The sequence below is a fragment of the Acomys minous genome, assembly GCF_964271855.1.
Source record: "Acomys minous genome assembly, chromosome: 13".
NCBI lineage: Eukaryota > Metazoa > Chordata > Mammalia > Rodentia > Muridae > Acomys > Acomys minous.
The window spans coordinates 86,317,725-86,345,321 of record NC_140495.1 but is presented as its reverse complement, the minus strand read 5'-3'; the positions used below and the strand labels follow the sequence as shown (position 1 = coordinate 86,345,321).

Sequence of the window (27,597 nt, the reverse complement as noted above, 5' to 3'; positions counted from 1 at the left end):
ATCCTTTACCTGGCTTTCTGCCCTACGTCACCTGAGGAAGTGTTAATTTAATTTGTGACAAGGTAAGACAGTGCAGAGATTCCTCTATCTTGCATTCTTGCTGAGGCCATTTTAAATTTAATTAGGATTTGATCTCCTTGATGGGAAGCCGCATGGAAAAGTATACAACTCGATCTTAAGAACCTGAGGTCAAGATGCCCCAGTTAACTCATCTTAGTAGCTGGTAAACAGCCTGATTGTACAAACCTCCCCATCAGCTAACTACTTATCTTAGTTTCTGTTAAACTGCTTGCTTGCACAAACCCCATCCCCCCTCCCTGCAACTGCTGAATGAAATACCAGGACATGGTTTTTACTTTAAAATGGGCAGGTGAGATGGCTCAGAGAATAAGAGCACTGGCTGCTCTTCCAGAGGTCCTGAGTTCAATTCCCAGCAACCACACGGTGGCTCACAACCATCTATAATGAGATCTGGTGTCTTCTTCTGGCATGCAGGAGTACATGGAGATAAAGCACTCATCTATATAAAACAAATAAATAAATCTAAAAAAAAACAGCAACAACCACCTTGCTCAAAAGTTCAGTACTAGACTTGGGCCCAAATACCTAAGTATAGTCTCAGGCAGTTGGAATAAAAATTTTCAATTAGCTATAGACTGTGTCTGAGTGGTCTTCTCTAGCAGACTCCCCATAACAAGTTTATTATCCCTCAGTTTAAAAGAAAACAAAACACTTAACAATATATCCTAGCCATTATCTTAAAGGATTTGATTTTCTAAATAAACAAAAAAACAAAAAACAAAACAAAACAAAAAAAAACAATAGAATAATGGCCAAATAGTGGAGTGTGTGCTTAGCATACACAAGGCCCTGGGTTGTATCCCCAGTACAAAAATAACAAAGGAGGGAAGGAGGGACATCATCCATAAACACAAGGAGGGGCAGGGGGAGATGGCTCACAGGGTAAAAGTGCTTGCTCTACCAGCATGACAACCTGAGTTTGATCCTCAAAACTCATAGAAGGAAGGAATCAATTACCAAAAACTGCTCTCTGACCCCACTCCATGCTGTGGCACCCATGTGCCTACACACACACACACACACACACACACACACACACACACAGAAAAAAATTAAGAGGTAAAGGCAGAAAGTTTCATACAGAGTTCACTCAGTCAATTTACAATTTCATGGCATTTGGGGTAAAGGTAATTTCCCTGAGACTGTAAAAGAGTACTTTATGATTACATTTAGGTTCTATGCTCAAATGATTATATGGCTTCCTTTTATTCCCCTTTCCTTTCCTGTCTGTCTTTTTGTTTTTAACTACACCAAAAGCCTTAGTCATAACACTCAGTACTTTTGGCCCTATCCTACTTAATGGTTATGGTATCCAAAAGTGCTCCCAAAAGTTCCTGCCTTTCTAAGAAACAGTTCTAGTTCTACTGTAAGAAATAGCAAATATAAATCTTTTCTATCACATACTATAAAACTTGTGTTTAAGATAAATAACTAAAATTCTTTTATCTTTCCTACTTTGTGAGTTTTTTTTTTCCAATGTAACTGTTTTGTTTACTATCTTGGTGTTTTCCCAGCACACCCTCTTGGCCAAGAGTAAAGTTTGCCTTGTCCAGACACTTCAGTTGGAGTGATGGTTTCTTTCTTTGTGACCCAAACATATTTCTAACACCACTGAGACCAGAGGATTTTTAAGGCTATTAAGCTACCTAATGGCAAAATCACTGACCAAAACATCTGAAGGAACACTAGTCAGGGTCCAAATTAACTCATTTAACAAGATAATAGCACTCACCAGTAAGTCACAGCCAAAACATTCAAAACATAATTTAACTTTTGAATTAAGGACATCCCTAGTCAGCTGTGCTGAAGATCTTACTTTGGTTGTTGTTGTTGTTCTAAACCACAAGACAAAAATTGACGGAGGAGATAAGCTTTATTTCAGTCTAAGCTCAGGAAACAGGTGAGGAGAGCATATGCCTCTCAGAAAAGTACTTCTCATTCCAAAGGAGGAAGGAGGTCTCAGGGGCTTTTCTGAGATCATGGGTGGGAAGTCCCCACTTCAGAGATCTTTGTTCTCCCATGAAGTTCCTTTAAGGGCAGAGACTTGCTCTGACTCTTCTGGAGTTTTTCAGCTCCTCCCCTCGCCCCACTGAAATACTAAAGGAAGGGGGTCGGGAGGAAGTTAGAGCACCAAATTATAATTATTAATCTGCAAGTGAATAATGGTGAGGTGTTAGACAGAACTTTGTTTAATTTGTATATTAATGATACAGCATCTTTCTTTATAAATTAATTTTTATTTTCTCTATAATTTTTAGTTTGTTTTGTTACATTTACAAATACTGTCAAATTCCCCAAAAAAGTATCGTAACAGGATACTTCTTCTAGCCCACAACACCTAAGAAATTACCCTGAATCAGGACTCTGCCCTTTATACTGCTAATTCTGGAGACTTTCTGAGTCTAATTAGGTAAGCTACAACTGCCAATACTTACTTGGATCTGAACCTTCTCAATGTGGCAAGAAGAGGCAGCAGCTTGTAAGTAGTACAGTACAGTACAGTACAATAGAGCATAGCATTGTATAGTATAGTAGTACAGTAGTAGGGCAGTATAGTAGGATGCATACTAGACCACAGGCATGAGAGGAGAGAGACAATGCTGGCAGAGATCGGAAAGAAAATGAGAACATGACTGCTCTAAGGTATGGTTGAGGAAAAGTATTTTATTGTAGATATGAGGGAGAAAACAGTCAGAGGCATCTTGTTAGTCATCAGGCACTCCGCCGGCCTGCCCTCAGCTCCAGTAACCATGTAATCATCAGCCAACAAGCATAACCCTTTAAAAAGGTCCCCGCTTTCACTGCTCTCTCCAATGTTCTCTCTCTGTGTCTGCCTGTTCCTTCTCCCCCTTCCCCAATAAATCTCTTGCATGAGATCTGTTGTGTGTTGTGATCTTTGTGGCATACCTTGCCCCCACCACCACCACCAAGTACTTCCACCACTAAATCCTGGCACATCTGGATGAGTCCAGAGCAGAGAGAGAAAGTGGCTGACTGAATATGGTTAGCAGAATAGACTGGACCAAGAGAGGGAAGAAACAGGGGAAGAGCGAGGGAGGAAAAGGGAAAGGGACAAGAAACATGCCAAGAGAGGAACCAAGAGAGCACATGGCTAAAATGGCAGGTTTTTAAAAGAATCAGAACTGTGGGAAGGGAACAAAGCCCCTGAGCTGGAGAGGTTTAGGGTAGGGGGTGAGGGGTAAGAAGAACAGACAGTTTACTGCATGTATTGTCCTTGGCTGGTGCCATAGTTTGAGCAGGACCCCTGGGCCCAGATCTGCCCATCATAATGTTCTTCTTGTAGGTTTCTAGGACCCTCTGGATACTTCTATTTCCCCATTCTCCCATGCTTCTCTCACCTAGAGTCCCAATAGGATGTCCTCCCCTCTGTCCCACTTTCCTGGTAAGTGAAGACTTTCATGGGACATATCCCTTGGGCTAATGTCCAGATATAATTGAGTACATACCCTTTGACTCTTTCTGCTTCTGGGTTAACTCACTCATTATGATCATTTCTAGTTCAATCCATTTGTCCACAAACTTTGGGAATTCCTTGTTTTTAATAGCTGAGTAGTATTCCATAGTGTAAATGTACCACAGTTTTTTTTTATCCATTCTTCTACTGAGGGACACTTTGGCTGTTTCCAGGTTCTGGCTATTATGAATAAGGCTGCAATGAATATGGTTGAGCAAATGTTCTTGTTGTGTGCTGGAGCATCTTCTGGGTATATCCCAAGGAGTGGAATAGCTGAGTCTTGAGGAAGCTATTCCCAGTTTTCTGATATAGCACCAGATAGATTTCCAAAGTGAATCCCTACCCAGATCTAGCCAATGGACAGGACATTCTCCACAGCTGAGTGGAGAGTGGGGTCTAACTTTCACATGAACTCTGGTGTCCCATATCTGACCACATCCCCTGGATGGGGAGGCCTGGTGGCACTCACAGGAAGGATAGCAGGCTACCAAGAAGAGACTTGATACCCTATGAGCATAGACAGGGGGAGGAGGTTCCCTCAGTCACAGTCATAGGAGAGGGGAGTAAGGGGAAAATGGGAGGGAGGGAGGAATGGGAGGATACAAGGGATGGGATAACAATTGAGATGTTTATGAATAAATTAATAAAATTAAAAAAAAAAAGAAGAGCAGAGAGGAGCCACAGGCAATGAGCTTGGCAGCCAGTGCACAGGCTGGTATGTTAACAGGCACCTCCAGTTAGCCATTTGTCCTGAGACTTGGGGGGCCTGACAAGGTCTCTATTGGTAATGGCTCTGAGGGCAGCCTGACTTCCACCGACACTTCATAGCAGAACAGCTGTAATCCAGATGCTCTTGTGTTAAATTACACCAACTCAATACTTGAAACTGAATGAAAGTACTCTCCTAAAAGGTAGCTCTTTGTGGAAGACAGCACTACCTACTTAATAGTTCTAGCTCAAGCTAGAAACATGGGACTCAGCCTTGGGGCCTTAATGTTTCTAACCAATCCCCCAAAGTCCAAGTCTGTCTTCTTCCTTTTAAGTATCTCAGAATCAATCTGCTTCCTCCCATCCCTGCAGAAGGCATTACTGCTGGCACAGCATCTCTTGCTTGGATTAATGCACTGGCTTCCTGGCTTCTAGAGTTCCATCACTGTACCTACTTCACGCCTTCCTAAGCCTGACACACTCTATTTTCTACTTGACACACTGCCTTCTAGGCTGGGCCTCAACTCTATGCATTCTGTTTCAGGTAGCAAACCTTGCTGTCCTGATCACCTAGCAGCCACTTGTTATCCTCTGGTTACATGACTGGTCTAGGTTTAGTCAATGAATGTAACCTAACTTACTCAGATTATTTCTCAACCACTGGATATCTGAGTGGAGAACAAAACTCTGCAGTCAGGGCAAGTTAACTAAAGATAGAAAACTTCCACAATAACTTCAGAAAGTCCAGGAGTTGCCTTGGTTGTTTGCTCTCTCCAAAGAACTTGGTATTCAGCCCTTTCTTTAATTCTGGGAACCGTCACACTCCTCCCCCATGCTCCAAATTCCTCTTTAGCTTATGTTTGCAATAGATTCCTGTTATCTATAACAAGAAAACTTAAGTTGCAGTAAAAACTGTCCTCTGCCCCACTGAGTACTCCCCAGGCTCCCCCTCCCAGATTCCCAGGCCCTAGGGCAGCACCGAAGCAGCTGTGCTGATGATCTCCACATCCTGCTTTCTCTTTCCTCTTGGCCTCCTGCCTTCAGCTCTTCCTCCCTAAACGGCCTCTCTGAATGATTCCCACTCACACTCAGGACTGAGTCTAGTCTTCTTTAGTTTCCCAGAGCCCCTCAGGCTGGACACTCATGCTCCCAAACGATTCCTCATTAATCTAGCCCCAAGTATAAAGTACTACAAGTAGTAAGTCTTATACAATACCAACACCTACACTCATGCCTGACAGATTAGGTTCTCAGTGACTACTTCTCAAAGGAACAAAAAAAAAAAGAAAAGAAAAGAAATCCGGTTCATTCAAATTAGTATTCACAGAAGTGTAAGAAAATTTTAAAACTACATATACTGGTATGTACCACCACCACCACCACCACATAATCCCAACATTGAGAAGCAGCAAGGATCAAGTTCAAAGACACCCTAGTAAAAACAGCAAGTTCCAGGCTGAATTGTCTGACTCAAATTTAAGTAAATAAGAGACAGGGAGATAACGTAGGAAACGCTAGCTGTACAAACACGAGGACCTGAGCTTGATCTCTGATATCCATATAAAGAGAGAGGCATGACAGCGTATGTTTATAATCCAAGCAGTGGGGAGGTGCAGGGGGATCCCTAGGGCTTGCTGCTTAGTCAGTCTAGACTAGTGGGCAAACCCCAGGTCCCAAGGAATACCTTGCTTCAAAGAATAGGGTGTTCTGTATATACCACTCTATACCACACACATACATACATACATACATACATACATACATACACACACACATACATACATACACACATACATACACACATACATACATACATACAAATAATTTAAAAAACAAATATATTGGGAATGTAAAAACTCTAGGCATATGATACTGGCTAATTTCTGGTATTAATCATACTCAAAAAGTGGGTCAGAGGGGAGGACATCCTATTGGGATTTTAGGTGAGAGAAGCATGGGAGAATGAGGAAATAGAAGGATCCAGAGGGTCCTAGAAACCTACAAGAACATTATGATGGGTCCAGGGGTCCTGCTCAAACTATGGCACCAGCCAAGGATAATACAGGCAATAAACTTCGAACACCTACCCAGATCTAGCCAATGGACAGGACATTCTCCACCATTGAGTGGAGAACGGGGACTGACTTTCATGTGAACTCTGATGCCCCATTTCTGACCACGTCCCCTTGATGGGGAGGCCTGGTGGCACTCACAGGAAGGATAGCAGGCTACCAAGAAGAGACTTGATACCCTATGAGCATACACAGGGAGAAGAGGTCCTCCTCAATCACAGACATAGGGGAGGGGAGTAGGAGGAAAGCGGGAGGGAGGGAGGAATGGGAGGATACAAGAGATGGGCTAACAATTGAGATGTAATATGAATAAATTAATAAAATATTTTTTAAAATCATACTCAAGGTCATTTCTCTGTGTTTATGATTCTCTGTGGTTATGAAAAAAATAGCACCAACCTCTATTTTGTGCCTTTCTTTTACATTGCAAAGTATATGCAGTGATGAAAAAACTTTTAAGCACATTTAACAACTAAAAAAAACTATAGCTGGGTGCCACACCTATAATCCCAGCACTCAGGGAGGCAGAGGCAGGTGAATCTCTGTGAGTTTGAGCCAAGCCTGGTCTACAAAGTAAGTCCAGGACAGCCAGGGCTAAACAGAGAAACCTTGTCTCAAACAAAACAAAACATATAAACAAAAAATAGGCAAAAGAACAGAAGAGCAAACAGGGGAGCATAAATACTAACAGGGAACTGATCCAACAGTCCAGGTACGAAGGAATAATAACCTTAGTGTTTATTAAGCAACTAAGTAGGGAGCACCCACCTGGTGTCTGATCATGACAATAATAAAGAAAATGGGGAGGAAGAGGTGGTGCAGAGACAGGGACGGGTCTGGGAGGAATAGCAAAGGGATGAATACAATGAATACACCGCATGAACTTCTCAAAGAAGCAACAAAAACATTATATTAAAAAATGTTCTATTCCACCACTACCTTGAAGGCATGAATAAAATCTGATACCTAGTAGCTCTTGTTCAGTCAAGGTAACACTTTAAAAAGATTAATTCCCTGTCCCCTCCCCCTAAACACAAATCCTGAAGTCTTATCCAGCACGTTTTAATGATTAGGGTAAGCCAAGGGCTGACAGTAAGCTTCTGTCACCCACAGAGAGCAGCCCAGGAAGCAGCAGTCCTCCATGGACTCTGCTTCAGTTCTATCCTCCAGGTTCCATGCTTGGGGGCTCCTCAATGATACTGGACCACATAACCTGTAAGCCAAATAAACCCTTTCCTCCCCCAAGCTGGCCTTGGTCAGTGTTTTATAATGGAGGAGCAAATTAATACAGGCTAGTTAGGACCCCACGATCTAATTGCTTCCCCAAAGCCCCACCTGGAAACACTGTATTGGGAACCATTCTTTCAATTTTGGGGAATATTTCCTATCCTATTTGCTATCCAAACCATAATACTGATTATGACGGCTATTCCCAAAACAAACAAATAAGTAAGACCTGTTAAAGTGATATGATAAAACTAGGTCTTGTTTGTTGGTGGCATAGCTGCAGAAACAAGGAAGTTAGGCTGACTTCTAAAAGAACTCACAGTAGACATGTGTTCTAGAGGTTACAGATACAAAGTAGCTCTGGTTTCCACTCAAAGATCTTGCCCAGTGCTCATTCTTCCTTTTTTTTTTTTTTTTTTTTTAAATTTTTTATTTATTTAACGTATATAACTGCTTTATACCCAGAGGCCAGAAGAGGGCACCAAATCTCATTATGGATGGTTGTGAGCCACCACATGGGTGCTGGGAATTGAACTCAGGTCCTCTGGAAGAGCAGGTGATGCTCTTAACCTCTGAGCCATCCCTCCAGCCCGCTCATACTTCCTTAAACCATGAGCCGCTCTTTAAAAAACGGGTTCCTGGAATAAGAATTTGTAGACAAAATGACTCAGATACTGGTTTTCCAGGATGACTTAGTGACTTGTGTCCTTTTCCTGCCCATATTCCACCCACCCACCCCGATGATAGACAGAGGGTAAGTTCCTCCAAGCTGCACTGTCACCACATCCTTATTTTTTTAATGGTGTTATCATTTCCCTTTTTGGCAACTCCGAGTTCAGCTTCAGCCGTAACATGCCAACATTAATGTTCTTGTGTCAAACATTCTGAATGTGAAGAATGTTACTTTCATAGCTGTGTGCTGAATTAAGTACTGGGCTAACAATGCTGTCTGAAAAAGGCGCAGCATGGTGGTAAATGCAGGTGTGACGCCACAGAATCTGAGTATCTGCAGAGGCCTGTAGGTTTGAATTACAACATGGGCTTCTTCCTACTTCTCCAGATTGCCAAGCTATCTTGAAAATAATCTATCTTGAAAATTCTGTACAGTCAATATGACCCAAAACCTACAAATAAATCTATTTTTAGTTAATCACGTCTGGTCACTGTAAAGACTATGGCTATTGCTCAGGAGAAAACAGACACACAAGATGACACAGAACAAGAATGAGGGGCTATGACATAGAGTTTTAACAAGATACTTCAGCTGTACAAGAAATTTCTGAAATTTGTGGACAATGGATTGAACTAGAAATGATCATAATGAGTGAGTTAATCCAGAAGCAGAGAGACTCATATGGTATATACTCACTTATATCTGGACACTAGCCCAAGGGATATGTCCCATGAAAGTCTTCACTTACCAGGAAAATGGGACAGAGGGGAGGACATCCTATTGGGACTCTAGGTGAGAGAAGCATGGGAGAATGGAGAAAAAGAAGGATCTAGAGAGGCCTAGAAACCTACAAGAAGAACACTATCATGGGCGGATCTGGGCCCTGGGGTTCTGCTCAAACTATGGCACCAACCAAGGACAATACAAACCCTTGGTGCAGTGAGCATCAAACCCCTACCCAGATCTAGCCAATGGACAGGACATTCTCCACAGTTAAGTGGAAAGTGGGGCCGGGCATGGTGGCGCATGCCTTTAATCCCAGCACTCGGGAGGCAGAGGCAGGCAGATCACTGTGAGTTCGAGGCCAGCCTGGTCTACAAAGCGAGTACAGGACAGCCAAGGCTACACAGAGAAACCCTGTCTCAAAAAACAAAACAAAACAAAAAACAAAAAAAAAAGTGGAGAGTGGGGACTGACTTTCACATGAACTCTGGTGCCCCATATGTGACCACATCCCCTGGATGGGGAGGCCTGGTGGCACTCAGAGGAAGGATAGCAGGCTACCAAGAAGAGAACTGATACTCTAGGATCATATTCAGGGAGAGGAGGTCCCCCTCAGTCACAGTCATAGGGGAGGGGAATAGGGTGAAAGTGGGAGGGAGGGAGGAATGGGAGGATACAAGGGATGGGATAACATTTGAGATGTAATATGAATGAATTAATAAAAAATTATAATGCAAAAAAAAAAAAAGAATAGGTGAAAGGGGGAGCTGGAGAGTTGGCTCAGAGGGTAAGAGCACTCACTCACTGGCTGCTCTTCCAGAGGTCCTGAGTTCAGTTCCCAGCACCTCATGGTGGCTCACAACCATCAATAATGAGATGAGATCTGGTGCCCTCTTCTGACATGCAGGTGCACGTGCAAACACAACATTGTATACATAATAAATAAACAAATCTTAAAAAAAAAAAAAAAAAGACCAAAGGGCAGGCGCACTCCAGGAGGCAGAGACAGGTGAATCACTGTGAGTTTCAGTCCAGCCTGGTCTATAAAGTACATCCAGGACAGCCAAGACTACACAGAGAAACCTTGTCTCAAAGCAAAACAAAACAAAACAAAAGATGTAAGAACAGGAGAGCAAACAGGGGAGCAGAAATACTAACAGGGAGCTGACCCAACAGTCCAGGTAGGAAGGGAGAACAACCTTACTGTTTATTAATCAAATAAGTATGGAGCACCCACCTGGTGTCTGATCATGAAAATATAGAATTAGCAACTTCACAGGAAGAGTATCCAGGGGTCCTTCACACCAACTCTTCCTCAGTTCAGTAAAGGAGGAAAGCAAAGGCCTCTAACCAGTACTCCATGGTGGTGGGGGAGTGACTAATCCCTTGGGATAAATACTTATAGAATATAAGTCACTCTCAGATGGTTTTTATGACCTATAAAATCACTTTATAACTGTTTGCACATATGTTTAAGTATTGACTAATTATAAAAAGGTACATACTCTCATACACAGGCAGATACCTACAAACCTCCTGCAAATGCACACTGAAGAAAGAAACTCCACACTCAGTCTATTAACCACACTCAAGGGTAGGCCCATGCCCAGCAGTAGATGGCCAACACAAAATGAACGCAATGGTATTTTTGTAGACTTTCTGTGTGATATTACTTTGATTGAGCATTTTTGTTTTGTTTTGTTTTACTGGTCTTTTGCTTGCATGTTTCAGTTTCTGATTTTGTGTTTTTATTATTTTTCCATGTGTTTCTTGTGATTTTTATTTTATTTATTTATTTTTTGTTTTGTTAGAGAAAAAAGAAGGTATTGAGCTCGGCATGATAGGAGGTGGGGATGGTCTAGGAAGTGTCATGGGAGGGAAACTGTGATAAATTGTACAGAAAATTATTTTCAAGCCAGGTGTGGTGGCACATGCCTTTAATCCCAGCACTTGGGGAGGCAGAAGTAGGTGGATCGCTGTGAGTTCGAAGCCAGCCTGGTCTACAAAGTGAGTCCAGGACAGCCAAGGCTGCACAGAGAAACCCTATCTCAAAAAACCAGTAAGTAAGTAAGTAAATAAATAAATAAAGAAAGAAAGAAAGAAAGAAAGAAAGAAAATTATTTTCAATTAAAAAAAAAAAAAGACTCCACAGTCCATAGCAATCAGGAATATGTCTAATCTTATAAAAGTGTCAGTTGAGGAGAGAAGCTAACAGCATGTTTTAAAATATGACAAAAGAAAATTTTAAATGTAAAGAATGTTATGTGAGTTAATTCTTACTATGCTCTTTTCATAATTATAAAAGTTCCTAGCATCAAAACTATTCAAAACTAATGCTGTAATATATGTGCTTTAATATAAAATGATGTAATATAAAATAAAAGCAATAATTTGAGGAAGTTATTATGATTATGAGACAATTCAAAAGGATTACTTTATTGCCTATCTTAGACAATTAAAATAAATTTAGACTAAGAAATAAGTCAAAAGAAATTTTTGTAGCTGGCATGTGGTAGTTTGCCTGTGAATGGCGCTCCTATGCTCATGTACTTGACTCCCAGCTGGTGCACTGTTTAAGAAGGCCTAGGGGTCTAATTGCATTTTTCTACATGTAGACATCCAGTTAGACCAGCACCATTTGTTGAAGATGCTATCCTTTTTCCATTGAATAGATTTGGCTTCTTTGTCAAAAATCAAGTGACCATATGTGTGTGGATTCATTTCTGGGTCTTTGATTCGATTCCATTGATCCACCGGCCTATTGCTGTGCCAGTACCATGCCATTTTAATTATTGTTGCTCTATAGCCCCTTGTTTGGCCATGTCCCCTTGATGGGGAGGCCCGATGACACTCATAGGAAGGATAGCAGACTACCAAGAAGAGACTTGATACCTATCATCATATTCAAGGGGAGGAGGTCCCCTTCAGTCACAGTCATAGGGAAGGGGAATTGGATGAAAGGGGGAGGGAGGGAGGAATGGGAGGATGTATGGGATGGGATAGCAATTGAGATGTAATATGAATGATTTTATTTTTCAATTAAAAAAAAGTGCATGAGAGAGAAAAAAATACCACTAATTAAAAAAAGAAGAAGAAGAGGAAGAGGAAGAAGAAGAAGAAGAAGAAGAAGAAGAAGAAGAAGAAGAAGAAGAAGAAGAAGAAGAAGAAGACGACGGCAGCCTAGGAGGCACAGGGTGGTTAGAGAAGGTGCGGTATTGGGGTAGGCTTTGCAAGCCTCTTTCTCTCTGCCTACCGCTTGTGGAGCAGGATGTAAGCCGTTAGCTATGCTCTGACAGCATGCCTGCCTTCTATTGCCATTCTCCCTACCACATGGTGATGGACTCATCCTCTGACACTGTAAGCAAGCCCCCAATTAAATGCTGTTTAAATAAGTTGCCTTGGTCATGGTGTCTCTTCACAGGAACAGAACTGTTAGGAGCCAGCCACGATTGTGCCAGCCGCACCCAATAATGGCGCTGGTCTGTGTGCTGCTATCTGTAAACAATTGCCAGTACGCATGCGTTTGCTAGAGCTATCTCTAGTGGCCCCTCCCGTCAGGGGGACTATGCTAATTGTAACTACGCTTGTGTAAGCTGTTGACCTATCTGCATTCATATGTTAATTAGGCATTCTGCCTGAACCTGTGAGGTGTTAACAGGCCGCTTTAGATGGTATTTAAGTTCAAGCTCTAGAGGGGGTTGGGGTCCTTCGCTTCAACTTCAAGGGCGCTCCCAATAAAGCGTGATTGAGAAGGATCCTGGTGTTAAGCGTCTTTCTGCAGGCGGGAGGTCGAGTCACAGAACAGTAACAAAGACATGGGAAAATAGCTCAGTCAGTAAATGTTCACTGTATAAACCTGAGAACCTATGTTTGATACCCAGAACCCACATAAAAATGGCCTGTGCTGAGTGATGGCGGCGTACACCTTTAATCACAGCTGTGAGTTCGAGGCCAGCCTGATCTACAACATGATTCCAGGACAGCCAGGGCTATACTACAGAGAAACTTTGTCTGGAAAAACTAAAATAACAGAACAAAAAACAAAAACAAAAGCAAACAAACAAGCAAAGGCCCAATATGGTGGCACATACTTGGCAGGAGCAGATAAATGGAGCCTTGGGGTTCACTATCCAGCCAGCATAGGCTACTCAGCAAGCCTTAGGCTCAGCAAGACCCTGACTCATAAAGCAGGGTACAGCACAGCTGAAGAACATATAACAAAAAAGGCAGGCATGGTGGCACATGCCTATAATCCCAGCATTCGGGAGGCAGAGGCAGGTGGATCTCTGTGAGTTCAAGGCCAGCCTGGTCTACAAAGCAAGTCCAGGACAGCAAAGGCTACAGAGAGACCCTGTCTCAAAAACAAACAAACCAAACCAAACAAAGAATATATAACAAAAATGAATGGTGAAAAACATTGTACTTTGTTTCTACTGGCAAGAAAATCTCTACAAGTAGCGATTTTCAGAAAAAACTGTCTTCCTATAGTACTAACCAAGAGCTGCCACCAGCCTAACTGTAGGGAGAATTTGGGTTTCTTTAAAAACTCAGTTATATTCTGTGAACATGTTTTTGTTTTAATCCCAGGTGTGGGATATGGGGCTGCTTCAAATTAACCACAGCCACTATGTTTGTCCTGTGCTCTAGGAGGGGCTCGATTTCTGCCAGCTGCAGACAGTTTACCTTCAGAACTCTGGAGGACTCTGGAGAGGATATAATGGGGGAGCCCTGAGAGGGCCTGTGGTGGCTGCTGCTCCTCCTGCTGCTTCAGGCTGCTGTTGCTGCAGTTTGACAAGAAGTTGGAGATACCCTTGACTACAAAATTGGACTTGCCCCAATGAAGCCAATGCCCCTAATCATCAGGAAGCACTCCTTTCCCTCCTACCCTTCTTTCTCTCCTACCTAGCATTGGGGGTAGGAAGAGATTAAGGTGGAATAAGGGTTGGAAGAGAGGTAGAGCTACCAGAACCCAATAAAACAGATAAACAAATAAGCCAACACCTAACCTCTCCAACCTTCTGCACCTCAGTGGCTTAATATGTGGAACTTGGTAAAATGACCGTCAGTTTGCTTGGTTTCAGAATAACCAGGTTTTATTTCATTTTCAAAACAGGGTCTCAATACGTAGGTCTGGCTGTCCTGAACTCACTCTGTAAACCAGGATGGCCTCTAACTCACAGACATTTGCTTACCTCTGCCTCCCAAGTGCTGGGATTAAAGACATGAGCCACTTTGCCAAACTGCAAAAGCCAGTTTAAATATTTTGTTCCCATTACTAAACAGACTTCTGAGGATGCAGTTTAATGCCATAGAAACACATGAAATTTGAAATGTCAAGATCCAGGTTTCCCTTCACCTTGTCAGGCACTGGCTAGTTTGTGAGGAGATAAGAATTTTCTGGTTTCAATTGGTTCATCTGAAAAAAGAAAAGGCAATAGCTTAGTTTTTCTTTAAAAGCTGTGAAGAGTAAATAACATGGTATAGGAGAAGAATCTAATGAAAGAGACCCACATGTTCCTGTGTTCTAAGTTCTCTAACTGGAGGCTGAGCAATTTTCCCCCCAGCTGTGGAAACTATTTTTTCTTTCTTTCTTTTTCACAATTATTTTATTTTATTTTATTTTTTCCAAGATAGGGTTTCTTTGTAGCCCTGGCTGTCCTGGACTTGCTTTGTAGACCAGGCTGGCCTCAAACTCACAGCGATCCACCTGCCCCTGCTTCCCTAGTGCTGTGATTAAAGGCGTGCACCACCACACCTGGCCCACATTTGTTTTATTACACATGCATAAAACAAATTACATATAGCAGGGAGAACCATGTGACAATCATGAGTTCTATAAATGTTACATTCATAGTGGCTTGGCTATTTGTATTTGTCAGACTTGAAGTAAACATCTTTCCTGTCTTGTTGGGTCTAAATTTCTAAATGAAATTCAGTATTTATCTTTTCTCAACTCTATTAACTTAACTCCTTTATCTTAATCTAAAAAGATCTTATCCTCTAACCAACTAAACTTGACTGTAGAACTAAACTATGTGTTCTTCAACACCCCTTAGAGACTTGAGAAGGAATAAGATTTAAATTCCTGAGTGAACCAGCAGTACAGGTTAGCAACTTCCAAAATGAACAAAATGACTGAGACAGTTTACTGCCTGGAAGTCACCCAACACTCTCTGTAACACTGGAGCCTCATCTTCAGCCTTCTGGCCCAATATCTCTGCTAGACTTATTTGCAAGGCAGGAGCTATTGAGGACTTGGCTACCTTGTCTTGGCAGAGTTTGGCCATCGACTCTGCCTGCATCTACGCTGCCCATTTTTAGGCAGAATTCTGTTTGTGGCAGGAACAGGGTCATTTCCCCCAGTGGCTGGTTTGCCACATTTGAAGCCATCTCCATAAGGAGGTTCTTTGATGCTCATCGTCTTTGAGGTAGGCTGAGTACTGTCAGGAGTTAACTTATCTTGTTGTCAAAGAAACTTTAGGATAATAAAAACATCTTTAAATGCCATATTCTGTGTGTCTCTGAGACTTTTGAAGACCTTATTTAACTATTTTACCTCATGTATCTATAGAGTCATATCTATCTGTTAGACTTAGGATATATATTCTTTTGTTAGGATCTGACAGGTATTTGACATGCCCATGTTTTGTATCAATATACTAAATTCTACACTAACGACTTAGACATAACCTTCTTTGTGAGTAACATTAAGGCCTTGCGTTAAGGAAGTTCAACCATCTACCTTTTGTTCTATCCTCCCTCTATATTTCTATATCCCTCTTTCTTTCTTTTCAGCTCCTATCTCCTTACCTACAGATGAAAGATAAAGGAAAAGAAAGACGTCCCTGAGTTCCACTTAGTTTTCTCTCTGTATAAGACCAATAATAACTTAAAACCACCTCCTGATGAAATTAAGCATTTGTAGACCAAGAGAGCAAACAGAAACCTACTCAACCCCCCTCATAGGGAATGGGACGTCATTCTCTTGAGGTTTCTTCACGCTGAATTGGGGCGAATAATACCTTAGAAGGACCCCCCAAAAGGAGGAAATGGTTAAGCAAGCCAGGGACTGCATTTGTGATCCAGTTTCTAAATGTTGAGAGATTCCAGGCTTAATAAGAGATTGAAATGCTGGTCCAAATTGAATCAGAAGCTTTCTACAATGCTGTCCGGGAAGCTGTCCAAATCTGATGGGTAACAGCATCAGAGGCATCTGGGGCTGGAGCAAGGAGGACGTGGGATGTCAGCATCCTAGGCTGAACAATCTTAAACTTGCCTACAGTCCAGAGATTGCTGTAATTCTAACCAACAGGACACACTGAAATTGAGACTCAACGGTTCCATGGCTCTTCCTCATACTATTAACTCTATCGAACCCACAGCAGTAGTTGGATGTGCAAGGGAAGCAGGTCCCCAGAAACTCTGGGAAAGCTGGCTTGGATCTATAGTAGCTACCCTAAACTTGGAATCTCATGTTCCCTAGCAGTTTATGAAAATTATCAGGAGATTTTCAAAGTAAATAATTCTTCCTAAACTGCTATAGCCTTAAACTGTTCTTGCAATGCCTGCTGTCATCATTTTTAACAAAGAACAGGGCCACTTTCTAAAGCCTCCACTTAAGATTCTGTGATCCTGAACCTTGCCTCAGAGAAAGTCTAACCCAGATGGTACTTCTAACAAAGGCTCCTTTATCACGACTCCCTTTAGATCCTGCCAAGTGTGAGGCAGAGTCTTCAGCTGGCTGTTTAACTTTACACAGCAGTGGCCACTGGCCATCTGCAGCCACCACACAGCAACAATTATTTAAGAGCACCAAGCTGGGCAGTGGTGTGCACACCTTTAATCCCAAGCACTTAGGGGGAGGCAGAGGAAGGCAGACTGAGTTTCAGGATAGCCTGGTCTACAGAGAGAGTTCCAGGACAGTCAGGGCTACATAGAGAAACCCTGTCTCAAAAAACTGGAGGGTGTGTGTTTGTGTGTGTGTGTGTGTGCGTGTGTGTAGAATCAAAAGTTAAAGTACTCAAACAACAGAAGAGTACTTTATACAAGAGTATAATTCTGTCATCCAGAAGGACGTGCCTGTCCTGAGTGGGTCTGAAAAGAAAAAAAGTCCTAGATTGTTCTAGAACTAGGAGGTCTACAGAAGGCACAGCATGTTCTCTCTTGATGATGGGCTCATACATAAATTCTAATTCCTTATGGAACTCTCCCTGACACTTTACAGTTCCCAGCAGTGGTTTCTGATGCTGAGATCTGTCTAGATCTTGGTTTCTTTTTTCTCCCCCCCCCCTTTTTTTCTTTAAGACCTTGGTTAACTAGACATGACCATGACATAGAGGTCCTATATGAAGAGTCTTCACTCTACTTCAACCTTCCTCTATGCCTCGTAAGCACGAGGAATTTTTTTTTTCTGCATTTACAGTTAAATTTCAATGGGGTAAATTTGATCAGTACTACATTAATATGATACCTCCCATAGTGAGGTGGCTTGAAAATATCTTGTATATGAGGACCCTCTCAGTCTCTGTTTCTTTCCCTCTCTTCTTTCACTCACTGTGCAGCTCAGAATGGCCTCCAACTTACAGTTCCCCTTCCTTATTCTCTCAGGTGCCTGGATTGCAGTTACATGCCATCTCACTTAGCTACTGATGTGTCTTCTAGTTTTTATCTTACGAACTTGAACAGCCTTACTATTCTGTTTCTTTCAGTCTATACTTTTTCAACTTCACATGGACCACTCCCCTGAAGGCCTACTATAGCTCTATTTTACTGTAAAATTCTCTTCTTCCAACATCCCACCACTATGTCTGTCTGTCTGTCTATGCCCCACTACCAAGACATGGCCTCCTTATGTAATCTTAAATACCTTCAAATTCATTAAAGAGCCCAGGCTGGCCTTGAACTCATGATCTTCCTGCTTCAATTTCTTCAGTGGTAGGATTATAGAAAAGTGCCACAATGCCTGTCTTCTTTGTTGTTTCTCTAGTACCCGTAAAAGCCTACATAAAGGCCAGTGAGAAGACTTAGTGGGTATAGGCACTTGCTGCACAAGCCTGGCAACCTGAGTTTGGTCCTAGAATCCAACTACAAGTGGGAAAAAAACAGAACAACTCGACAAAGCTGTCCTCTGACCTCAAACCAAGAACCATGCTATGCAACTCAGAAGCACATCATGCACACATACACAATAATAACGTTTAAAAATCCTATATGAAAGCTGGATGTGGTAGCACACACCTTTAATCCCAGCACTTGGGACGCAGAGGCAGGTGGATCGCTGTGTCGCTGTGAGTTCGAGGCCAGCCTGGTAACAAAGCGAGTCCAGGACAGCCAAGGCTACACACAGAAAATCTGTCTCAAAAACCAAAAAAATAATAATAATAAAATTCCTATATGATAGATGGGGTACATTCTAGTGAGTAGTAGCTTCTTCAACTAATGATGTGTCTGTGTGTTACATGCTTGGGAATGACCCTGAGCTAAGCACACATCTTCCCACCAAATGACATGCTAAAAGCCCTAGCTTGCCTGTTTAAGGATCAGTCACAAATTAGGTAAAATCCTTATAGTCGACATTTATTGTAGTGGAAATTTTGGTTTCTTTAAAAACTCAGCTATGTTATGTAAATTTTTGTTTTAATCCCAAGTGTGGGTTATGGAGTTGCTTTTAGTTTGTCCACAGCTGGTAACAGCCTCCTGTGGCTTGGAGAGGGGCATGGTCTTTGCCAGCTGCAGTTAGTTTAATTCTGAAGATTTGGAGAGGGTATAAATACCAGACCACAGAGAGAGGAAGGGGCTTCAAGGAGACGGAAGGAGGAAGAAGGCTGCTTATTCGTCCTGCTGTGTGTGCTGTTTGCTGCGGCTGGATATCCTGATGACTGAGACTGATATTTTTCCAAAGAACCCAGAACTAAGTCTGAAGAGGTCTATGTCCTCTCTCCCTTCTAATCTTCTCTCTCTCCTACCTAGGGATGGGGATGGGGGGGGGGGTATTGGAAAGGTATTGAGGTATAGGAACCCCAAATTAGACAGAGTTCAAAGTAGCACCAACCATTTATTATTTTCTACAATCCATTTCTCCTTAGTTAAGAGTGAATATGGAAACCCTGAGGGCTGAGGATAGAGCCCAGAGGTGGATTACACTGGAAAACAAACAAACAAACAAACAAACAAACAAACAAATAGGAGTAATGTTAACGTATCTTATTCATTTAATATTTAATTTAATAAATAGGAAGGGGAAAACCCTGACTTCAGAGACCAAGATTAACACATGTCCAAATAAGGTTAGACAGACTTTCCTGCTCCCAATATGGGAATCTTAAGCCAAGTAAGAAGTACGAAGCACAGCTGGAGCTGACTCAAGAGAGACGACCTCAATAGGTCAACTAAGATCCCAGGTCTTTCTTCTGTCCTGACCTACAGCTTTTCACCAAGTCCCTTTCTTATGTTATGGAAGCCAGGCGTGGTGGTGCACGCCTATAATCCCAGTACTCAGGAGGCAGAGGCAGGCGGATCGCTATGAGTTCAAGTCCAGCCTGGTCTACAAAGCGGGACCAGGACAGCCAAGGCTACACAGAGAAACCCTGTCTCAAAAAACAAAAAAACAAAACAAAACAAAAAGTTATGTTATGGAAAATTGTTTTCTATGGTGTACAACCAGGACAAGAGCTAGTAGATAGTAGAGTGCCAGAGACAGCAAAAGCACATGTGTACCTCCCTGTTCACTACTCTTCTTTAAAAAGAACAGCAGAAGCCTTGCAGCCCAAACCTCATCTTCCAGTATTTCAGTTAAGTGGCTAACACAGGGCAATGACTAAATATAGCATGCCTTAGGGTTACTATTGCTGTCATAAAATACCATAACTAAAGTAATGTCCATGTCACAGTTCATCACTAAGGAAAGTAAGAACAGGAACCCAAGCTCCTGAAGACAGGAGCTGATGCAGAGGCTATGGAGGGGTGCTGCTTACTGGCTTGCTCCCCATGACTTGCTCAGCCTGCTTTCTTATAGAACCTTAGGACCACCAGCCCAGGGATGGCACCACCTACGATAGGCTAGGCACTCCCCCATCAATCACTAATTAAAAAAATATCCTACATTTGACTCTAGCTTGTGTCAAGTTGACATAAAATTAGTCAGCTAGCACACTTCTGAAAACATTAAATCATTCCTTTAGTCCTCTTATGGATAACAAAGGTGCCACTTAAGACACCAAAGAAACATGCTACACAAATTCCATTTGTTTGTTTATTTCGAGACAGAGTCTCACTGTGTAGCCCTAGGTGGCCTGGAACTATGTAGCCTCAAATTCACAGAGATCCTCTTGCATCTGCCTCCCATGTGCTAAGTTAAAGATGTGCATCACCACACTCAGCACAAATCCCACTCTGAAGGAACTGGAAGAATCCACAATAAACATGGCTAGCTCTGCTATACCCAGACAAGCCAAGATTTTGGCCAAGGTAATTCCTTAGCATTTCAAGCACATTCAATACTTTAAAAACAATTATCTTCTTTGAATGCGTAAAGGAAAATGATCTCAAATAGAAGAAAGCGAAAAGGAAAAAACAAAACCAACACCTGGGTTTAACCAAGACGCCAGTCTTTTTGGGGGGGGGCAGGGGGAGGTTCGGGACAGGGTTTCTCTGTGTAGCCTTGGCTATCCTGGACTCGCTTTGTAGACCAGGCTGGCCTCGAACTCACAGCGATCCGCCTACCTCTGCTTTCTGAGTGCCCGGCTCCCTGTTCCAATATTTTCAATGATCTACATGATCTAATAATGAACACAATTTTACAGAGTCATCAAACTCTTCTTACTTTCTTAGGCTAATTTTTTAAAAAAGAAAAACTGGTTCTGGTCCATATTTACCAAGGCTTTGTCAGGGGCAACAGTGGTGGAAACAGAGCCCAGAGCTACCCAAGGACATCCTTTCATCATTTAGAGATTTGGATTCTTTGATTTCACTACAGAAAAGATTTTCAGGACAAGGAAGTATGAAGCTTGAAGATATCTTACTATTAATTTTAAGCACGGAGTTAAGGGGGAAAAGTACTCAGGAAGAAAAGAAAACACCCAAGAGTATGGTGTGGGCATCTCAGGTATCTTTACAGTAGCCAGATATATTGCTTTTGGTGGATTCTGACCTTGTATCTCAAATCTCTGCTAAGGAACTTAAGTGAAATCGAAAGGTGGTTCCTGAGGTATATAGGATTATAGATAATAAGGTAAAACCTGAGTCACAAGGGTTACAGGGGAAGTTAACACTTTTTTTCTATCCCCCCCCACATTCCCCGTGTGTGTGTGTGTGTGTGTGTGTGTGTGTGTGTGTGTAAAACATAAGGCTGTATTTGAAAGTCATATGTCAGGCCTTAAACATGTTTCGTTGCTATTTTAACACGAGCATTGCTTTAACATTAAATATGTCTGTGTAAAAGGAATATTATCTTGGGCGGGGAGATGGTTCCACAGTTAACCACCACAGCTGCTCTGTCAGGGCACCAGGTTCAGTTCCCAGCACCCAGCACTCAGAACCGTCTGTAACTCTAGTCCCAGCAGGTCCCTCTTCTGGCCTCCTTGGCCATCAGGCAGGCATATGTGCCGCTACACACTCAGGCCAAACACCCGTCTACATAAAATAAACAACAAAAAAGCTTTTTTTTTTCAAAGTATATTTATTTATTATGTATACAGTGTTTTGCCTGCATATACAACTGCACTCCAGAAGAGGGCACCAGATCTTATTGTAGATAGTCGTGAGCTACCATGTGGTTGCTGGGATTGAACTCAGGACCTTTGGAGGAACAGTCAGTGCTCTTAACCTCTGAGCCATCTCTCCAGCCCAACAAAAAAGCTTTTAAAGGGAATATCATCTCTACATTGGTAATCTTCAGAGCAAATACTGCTAGTTAGGCTAGAATGTTTTTACTCTGAGAGATAGTCTCTCTGTAGCTCTGGTACCCTGGGACTCACTATTGTAAGACCAGGCTGCCTGCCTCTGCCTCCCATATGCTGACTTTCTTTATTACACTAGAATTCCTACTTCTCAGTTAGTGAGAGGCTCCAATCACATTTCTTTCCTTTCCCCACATCCTCAAACTTGCCCCTAGCTCTCTATCCTGCCTCACCTTTGTGACTTTACCAATGTACCACATCTACACTGCTGAATCAAGACTGCCGTCTCCAGATTCTAAGAAAGACTATACTCTTCACTGGGCCGGTCTACATTATATTATAAAACAAGAATTATGCTGACACCTTCTAAGCCTCCTCCCCCAAACTAAAATATTATAATGCAGGTAGCGACGGGCAAGCTGTGATATTCTAGGCACCATTCCCTCAAAAATCCTCTGAATGAGAAAAACTGAGTGAATATTTGATTTTTTTCCTAAAGCTCTGCATGAGAACAACATGTGTTCAACACAAGCCTGAGGTTAAGTAAGGTTATCCTATAGTTAGAGGCTCTGAGATATGCAAAGAATAAACTGAGCTGGAGAGAAGATATAAATCAGATTGCCCAAGGCCCCCTATTAGTTCATTACAGGCTTAACACCCGCCACGTCTATGATCTGCTTCTGTTTCACAGAACGAGTAGCTACCCAGGGAAGTACTCAGCCACGTGGAGCTAGTCAGCAAGCAAATCTGTGCAGGAGATGTAACAGACACTTAGAAGCTGCTTCTGCTAAAAGGCAGTGACTTCTACCTAAGCTCACCAGTTACAATGCACGCTAAAGCCTGGCATCTCCATTTGTGCCTATTTCTTTTACCCTGCATAGCCTTGATAAACTGTCAAGAACTGTTTGTCTACCTAACTCATCCCATCCTCTGTAAGGCGGAAGGTGCTAAGGTAAGTCACGTGTCAGAAAGCTTCGTATTACTGTGGATTCTAGGAAGAGCAGGGCCACACAGAGCAGAACACTCTCCAAATATAAGCAGTTCTATTGTGATGGGTGAGGCTACGTGCCCTGGAGCTGGAGTAACCATCTTGAACCAGATGGGTTCCCTAACCTTCTTCAGCACACCTTGCAGAACACGAACTGACACAGGATTAGCCAGACACACCTCGACCAGGACTGCTTACCTACACAGCGCTCCAAATTTACTCCATTTAAACTAAAGCCCATGCCATCACCCCACAGATGAACTTGGCCTACTGAACCCTTTTTTATTTCTCTTCCCAATGCTGACTGAAATCTTTCTTTGCTTTTCATCAATAACACATTAATTGGTAAGTTGGGACGGGTGGCTGACACTGCCTTTCTAAGACTGCTGGAGCTTGGCCTGTGCCCTAAAATTCCAGTTACAAAGTCACAATCATGCCTCAACTATCCTCCCTCTCATCACATCCCCACCTCCCTGTCAAAATAACCTGGTCCACTCCACACTACTCAATTTACATTATGGTAAGTGTGCACGGTACAGTCTAACTGTTTTGTGGAGTGAGGATACTAAAACTGTATTCAAGATCTGTAATTGGGCTTGGTAGCTCTCATCTGTAATCTCAGCACTAGGGAGTCTGAGACAGGAGGATCATTTAGAGTTCCAGGCTACATGAGGTCACATAGTAAGTTCCAGGCCAACATGAGCTGCAGAATGAGACCATCTCGAAAAAACAAAAACAAAAGCAAACAAACACTACCAGGATTTACATTAAATCTAACTTTAAAAAACACCTCTTCCTAATGAACTTCATCATTGTTTATCTTAGAATGAATTCAGAATTTTGATTTATTTTTCTTTATATGTATGTTTCTCTCGACGTAAGTACATGTTATGCAGGTGCTCATGGAGGTTGTAAGACGGTGTCAAATGCCCTGGGGTTGGAGTTACAATGACCGGAAGCTGTCAGGCAAGAGTGAGAGAAACTGGATTTGGGTCCTCTGGAAGAGCAAGTGTTCTCTGAGCCATCTATCCAGCCCTAATTCTCAGCCACACTGACAGGGAACAAGAGACAAAGGAGGCTCTTCTACAGTCTATGTCGTAAAGGTACATCTATACGTCAACGTGTAGAAAGGAAATCTGCCTACACAATATTATAAGCAATTGACTACATCACAGCCCTGTTTGCTCCTAAGAATGGCAGACTCACGAGCCTTGGTGTACCCAAAAACCTCTCTACACAGAGACATACTAAGGGGAAGGTGCAGAAGCCAAAGGAGAGAAGCAGCAACAGCACGAATGGCAGAACCAGGGCTGACCACCCGCCCAGAGGGACGAGATGACTTCTGAAATGACTGACTGACTGACTGACTGACTGCTCTGATTCTCTATTACGTGTGCTAGCAGGAGACAGCCTGAGGAAAGCAGATCTTCTGGAATGTTAGTCCTTCAGCTCTCCACACAAAGCAGAGTTGAGGGATTCTGCATTTTGCAATGGCTGGTACAAGCTCTGGTATACCAGTTAAAATTTCAAAGGCAGAATCACACGACTCGTGGTACAGACATGAGTCATAAGGCCACAATTACAGCAAGTCCCACTGATCCCCATCCCATCTCCACCCCCCCCCCACAGCACTGGGGCTACAGGTGGGTGCATGGCCAGCCCACCTTTTTATGTGGTGCTATGGGTGAAAATTCGGGTCTTTGTGCTTGTGCAACAAGTACTTCCCCAACCCCCAACTCCTCAAGACAGGGTTTCTCTGTGTAGCCCTGGCTGTCCTGGAACTCACTCTGTAGATCAGGCTGGCTTTGAACTCATAGAGATCAGCCTGCCTCTGCCTCCGAAGTTCTGGGATTAACGGGGTTAGCCACCATGTCCAGCATTCACATCGTTTCCTAGCATTTTCCATTTTACTCACAGGCCAGCATGCGTTACTTTCCAATACCAAATTCCTCACCCCTAACAGAAGGCACTCTTCAGAGTTCACTATCCAGAGTTTGCTTTTTCTATAGCTTCCACCCTGCTATTAAAAGTCTGCAGGCAGCCAGGCCGTGGTAGCACACGCCTTTAATCCCAGCACTCAGGAGAGGCAGGCAGATCTCTTGAGTTGGAGGCCAGCCTGGTCTACAAAGTGAGTTCCAGGACAGCCATGGCTACACAGAGAAAAGCTGTCTGGAAAAACGAAAAGACTGCAGACGTGGGGCTGCTGAAATGGCCCAGCAGTTAAAAGCACTGGCTGCTCTTCCAGAGGACTCAGATTTGAGTCCCAGTACACGGCAGTTTACAACCAACTGTAATACCCTTTTCCACACTGCAAGGATGTGATACATATGCTTGCATGCACACAAAAAACATCCATACACATAAAAATAAAAGTTGGCACACTCATCAAAGACCCAAAATGTACTTCAACATGAAAGGGAGCAGGGGGCAGGAAAAATATCCAGTCCAGTCCTCGCACTCCACTATGGAAATATCTGACGCTGTCAAATAAAGGAGCTAAATAACATCAGGATGAGGAGACATAAGGTCCCTACTGCTGGAGGCTGGAAAGATGGTCATCAGTTAAGAGCACTGGCTATTCTTGCAGAAAACTCAGCTTCCATTTCCAGTGCCTACATGGTGGCTCACAGCTTCTAAAACTGCAGTTCCAGGGGATCCACTGCTCTCCGTGGGCACTGCTCTCACAGGGTCCACACACATACACACATGCAAGCATAACACCCATACACAAAACTAAGAACAATAAAAGCCCACCAATAGAAAAGGCTTAGCATAAGGGAACGGGTTGTGCGATTCTTGCTTTAAATAGCTTAAGGTTTTAGGAATACAATGAGGCAACAGTTCAGTAGGTAATGTAAATGGGAAACCATAGCTTAGAGTAGCTGTAAAAACTGTAAAGTCAACAGGTGGTTTGATGTGTTTTTCCTGCTATTTTAGTGCAACCCTACTTAAGAATATGAATATTCTTAGATGTGTGGCGCACACGCCTTTAATCCCAGCACTCGGGAGGCAGGTGGATCACTGTGAGTTCGAGGCCAACCTAGTCTACAAAGCAAGTCCAGGACAGTCAAGGCTACACAAAGAAACCCTGTCTCAAAAAACCAGGAAAAAAAAAAAGGAATATGAATATGGTCTGTCCTGTACTTAGGCATATTTGGATGAGTATCTGACAAACAAATGTACATTCCTGAAAACACACTTGCAGAATTAAGCTCTGCTCTTCCATTATGGGCTTCTAAGGTGAAGGAGAAGGAGAAAAAGCTCACTTCCAGTACCCACACTTAACAACATAAAGAACCAAGGAGAGGAGCCAGGAGGCTCACACAAAGGGAAGAGTGCAAATGCTAAAATCAATATAGCACAATTCCAAAATAAATAAATAATCAAACAATTAAGGGCACAATGCTGATGGATCATTTTTCTCTAAGACTGCAGCTCACAGAACAATTAAAGAACTAAGGAAATTCGGGGCTGGGGAACATTCCAGTATTCAAGAGGAGGATGAAAAACTCAAAATCACCCTTGGCTTACATCCTTGGCTACTTTACATTCTTGGTTACTATGACTACATAGTTAAGTTCAAGGCTAGCCTAGGCTAGGAGACTCTAAAAACACAAACAAAAGCTGGGCAAGTTGGCACACACCTTTAATCCCAGCAGAGGCAGGTGGATCTCTGTGAGTTTGAGGCCAGCCTGGTCTACAGAGCGAGTTCCAGGACAGCCAGGGGTTACATGGAGAAGCCCTGTCTCGGGAAAAGAAAGAAAGAAAGAAAGAAAGAAAGAAAGAAAGAAAGAAAGAAAGAAAGAAAGAAAGAAAGAGAGAGAAAGACAGACAGACAGACAGACAGAAAGACAGACAGACAGACACTAAGTGCCACTACAGTTCCCCTCTTCACAACAGCACTGCCCTATAGCTTTAGGATCCATGGTTGTTCTTCAAGTCTTACTTATTAAGTCCTAATAACTAAGCAGAAATCTTGTTTCGAAAACCAAACAATCAAACAAAAAACTCCCCAAGAATAAAAAGTCCACACGTCAACACTCATTCAAGAAATACTTTGGGGCTAGGCGTGGTGGCGCATGCCTTCAGTTCCAGCACTTGGGAGGCAGAGGCATGCTGCTTGCTGTGAGTTCGAAGCCAGCCTGGTCTAAAAAGTGAGTCCAAGGAAAAAAAAAAAAGAAAAAGAAAAAAGAAAGGATAGAAAGAAAATACTTTGGGACCAGGTGAGAAAGGTGCCTCGATGGGTGAGAACACATACTGATTTTTCAGAAGACCCAAGTTCAATTTCTAGCACCTAAGTCAGGCAACTCACAACCACTTGTAACCCCAGACTCGAGGGGGTCCTCTGGCCTCTAGGTCCCTGCACTTACATGCACACACAGACACACATGCCCACGCACATACATATCATTAAAAAGAGAAAAATCGCTGGGCGTGGTGGCGCACGCCTTTAATCCCAGGACGTGGGAGGCAGAGGCAGGTGGATCACTGTGAGTTCAAGGTCAGCCTGGTCTACAAAGTGAGTCTAGGACAGTCAGGGCTACACAGAGAAGCCCTGTCTCGGAAAAACAAAAATAAGAGAAAAAGGAATACTTTGAAGGCAGTGATAGTTTTTCTAAATTCTTTACATACAGGATAAGAATGTTAAATTTCCCTTTAAAGTGAAACAGTATATGCTGGCGGAAACAAATCTGTCAGTTTCTTACAAAGTTAAGCAGGCATGGTGGCGCACGCCTTTAATCCTGGCACTTGGG

General features: G+C 42.7%; 1 protein-coding gene and 1 long non-coding RNA gene across 3 annotated transcripts in view; one reads left to right on the top strand and one right to left on the bottom strand.

The window, feature by feature from the left end:
• LOC311581413 overlaps positions 1-27,037 on the top strand; it is a 36,959-nt gene extending 9,922 nt beyond the window's left edge. Inside the window, exon 2 of the long non-coding RNA XR_014773771.1 lies at positions 26,173-27,037. This is a non-coding gene — a long non-coding RNA (uncharacterized lncRNA). The remainder of the gene's footprint in view (positions 1-26,172) is intronic.
• The window catches only part of LIMS1 (LIM zinc finger domain containing 1), a 106,360-nt gene that overhangs the window by 76,387 nt on the left and 2,376 nt on the right, over positions 1-27,597 (bottom strand). The gene's annotated exons all lie outside the window — the stretch shown is intronic.